A 4,009-nucleotide genomic window follows, 5' to 3' on the forward strand; every position below is an offset into this window, starting at 1 on the left:
GGCTGTCGAAAATTAAAAAAAAATGTAATGTTTGCGATAAATATTACCTTTTATCGGAATGTTTTTTGTGCTTAAAACTGTCATAACTTTTTCAAAAATTAACAAATAAAAATAATATTTTCTTGTATTGAAACCTTAGATATTTCCCTTTCATTTGATATAATTTTTTTTGAAAATCTAACACTTATTCTGTTCACTGGGGGGATTTAAAATAGTAACTTTTTTACAAAAATGAACTTTTTCAACTTAATTTTTGAAAATGTTCCGGAAATACTGCGTCCTTCAAACATATATAAAATTAAAGCTTATTTTATGTACTACAAAATGAAAAAAAAAAATTTGTCCCGACGACCTATCTTTTATACGCAAATGGCTGCCGTATTCAAAAATATGCTATTTTTGTATTCAAATTATGGGTTTTGTATTTTATTTTAATAGAAGTTGATGTTAATTTTGCAATTATCCATCAATTTTTTAAAATTAAACACTATCTACAGATTTGCATCGAAGCGTTTCTTATGATAGTGATTTTAATCACTGTCAGATTAAATCTATCTGGACCCAACTATGCAATGTCTCCACTATGCCGCGACCCCACTGTGCTACCGTTTTATATATATGTGTGTATACAAATTGTTGTAGAGTCGGATGTAAACTGGAAAGAACGATAACTCTCCGGGGTCGGTTTAAGTATTATCCCACCGGATTGCGTCGGATAGCGGCGGCCTACGCAGCAATCTGCCCTCCCGCCTACCGTCCGACAAGAACAATCAGCGATTGAATACGCACGGGTACGATACATTAACAAGAGTCGTAGAAACGTTTTTTTACCGTTTCAATTAAAGAAGATTTTTGTTTTATTTTTCTTTTATCGCGCGCGTTTGTTTATGCATCGGACCAGAACGTTTTGCAGCGTTGAAAACACAACGGACAAAAAATCCGACACGACTCGCGCACGTTTGTCGCGCAGTGAAATTCCTGTGTGATCGAGTACACGGCGTAACCGTGTTGAATTTTCTTTTCGAACGCGTACCCGAAAAAAAGAAACGCACACACAACCGGTTTAGGGTTTTTTCTTAAAGACAATTACAGAATAACTGTACGCAAAAACCCGATGTTACATTCGCACGTATGTAGTGCAGTGTAGTGTAGTGTAGTATAAATATACAATATACAATAAACACTGTAAATAAAACATAACGAGTTTTAAATTTATTTAACAAAATAATAATTTTAACCTAAAGAATTATTGTAGAAATATTATTCGGCGGGATTCGTTGAATCGCGTTTCCTTACATTAAACAATCGTTTACATTACAATCCGTTGTAACGAGCTATTCAGCTCAAAATAGTAATTTATGTATAATCGTATATAATGTGTAATTTATGCATAAACCAAAATATTTTATCTCGTTAGATCATCAATTTCTATAACGATTTTCAAATGTAGAGTACATTAGAGAGTACAAACGAGTACAAATGTAGAGTACATTAGAGAGTACAAACGAGTACAAATGTAGAGTACATAGCAAAGATAACGATTATTTTAATGATATATCATCATTATTGATAATATCTATCGAGTAATTTTTTTTTTTAAATGATAACAATTATATTTTTTACAATTTAGACGCTAAGCGAATTAATAAATCGTACACATTAATACTTTAAACGCGTTATTTTTTAAGTTATTTTATTTACCTAGTACGAGTACATGCGCTATTAAAAATATCCTATTGTTTTTTAATATTTGTTTAAAACTAAGTACTAGTGTAAAATACTCGTTGATTTTTTCTTTATGAACGTTATAAGTTTATAGGTTTTGTAGAAAAATGTATATTTAATAAAAAAAAATCACGTTAATTCAATAAGTATGTTTTTTATTTAAAATATTAAAATACGTTTTTAATAGAAAACAAAAAAATATCATAAAATTTGATATATAATTTTTCATAAAAAAAAACATCATCCTTTTTTAGCGTCGTGAGCTCATAATTTGCAAATTTAAAATAAAATTTTATTTGCGTATTAATGTCATAATAACGATTTACCACCATATGTTTATACGCGACATTGGCAAAAAATAAATTTAAACGTTCTCTTAGCTTCGACGGGAAACCGAAAAGGTATTAATTTTACCGAGAAGTGTTTATTTTTTCTGTGTCTGTTACTACTTGTTCTCAGCTTTCGCCGGACCGATTTTACTTAAAAATCCACCGAAAGATCACGAAACGAATCCGGTCCAACACACAACCCTCAAAAATTTTCCTCATAAAAACGGGCGTAAACGGGTCAAAGCCCCCCCAAAAAAATACCATTTTTCGATACTTTTTTTTTTATTATTAAAACTGCCATAGATCGACAAAAACTTTTCAATTTGAAATTTATTTCTCGAGCATATCGTATGTAGACGACCGTCTTGTCTTGTCGTCATCGATTATCGCCAGTCTCCTCCAATCGTTTCTCTTTAATCAGACAGCATGTGTCGGCGGGGTCCTTAATTTTTTTACTGCCCATAAAATACAAACACTATATTATACTATTACTATTATACTATTTATTTTAAACTCATAAAATACAGTAAATCAATGAACATCAACAGTAAAACCGTTAAACCCCAGGTTTGAAAAATATTTTATAGATTTTACAAGCCGCACGAGGTATAATATCGAATAAAACAGAATGCGATTAAATATTAATAATTTTTGTTTTCTCTATTCGTATACGATAATTTAATTAAATTGCTCGTATTGAGCAGTAACGACGTATCTCGTGACTATCGAGTAGTCGAAATCACGAGATATTTTTCATTTCGCTCGTTACTCGCCAAGGAAATAAACACATCTAAAAAGGAAAGGGTTCGTTAAAAGATCGAAGAAGAACGAACGAGGTTCGTTTTTTCGGTCATACTTTAAGACGTACTTTATGTCGTACTTCAAGACGTCTTGTAGACGTATAGATAACGTAGGAAATTTCTTTATTTAAAAACTTTTCAACGATAAAGGTGCCAACCTCGCGGTACCTTTACGGACGGCCGACATTAGTAACACACTAATGTCGCGGCTGTCCCGGAGCCGACGTTTTTTTTCTCGGGTCGTTTTGGTCGGGTCGGGTTCTAGTTGCATTGAATCGACTAATTTTCATTCGTTTTATTTTTCCGAGCTGTTTATTTCAAATACGAGTCCGGCGGATTAAATTATTTTTCCGACAAAAATTCGATTAACAACGTTGTGGAATCGAGGAGAGTAACCAAACCCAAACACGTATTATGATTTACGCCTATAGATTTTCCGTTAAATCGGATTCTAATTAAAACATTGACAATTTTTGCCGAAATACGTATGCGCTATTTTTTAGTAATTTCGAATTAAATATACACACACACACACACAGCACACACTTATATATAATATATATATATATATATATGTGTATATATATATTAATATATAAATAATAATATATAAATATTAATAAATAATAATACATATTATTTATTATATGAGCTTCGTGCGGCACCTTCAAAAAATTAATAACAATAATTTTATTACTAACAACACTTGCACGTTTGTTATTCAGATAAATATAATTATCTTTTTTTCGACGTTAAACGGTTATGCAGTGTGTGTGCGCGTGTGATCAATCCGGCCAAACTCGGGTCGGTTCGCGGCCTCCCTCCCCTCGGCCGATTTGTGGAGAGGTTTTTTAACCGCTAGTGATAGTCGTTGCCGGAGTATCAACAGCGGTTAAGCGCATACGTTATACGCGCTCGTATAATATGTATACGTGTATTTGCGCGTACAACGTACGTCACGACATTTTGTTTTTATTTTTAACACGCTTATATTAGTTTCACTTGTATGTTTGTTTGTTGTTTGTTGTTTGTCGTTTGTCGTTTGTCGTTTGTAAGTTTGTAACTCCACGCGGCACGTGTTATTATGTCGCGTATCCCGTCGTGTATGACCTTGAGACTATACTGTTGTAACGCATTCGCCCCACCCCGCTCATC

Source organism: Daktulosphaira vitifoliae, unplaced genomic scaffold (genome assembly GCF_025091365.1).
Source record: "Daktulosphaira vitifoliae isolate Bord-2020 unplaced genomic scaffold, ASM2509136v1 Scaffold_2, whole genome shotgun sequence".
Taxonomy (NCBI): domain Eukaryota; kingdom Metazoa; phylum Arthropoda; class Insecta; order Hemiptera; family Phylloxeridae; genus Daktulosphaira; species Daktulosphaira vitifoliae.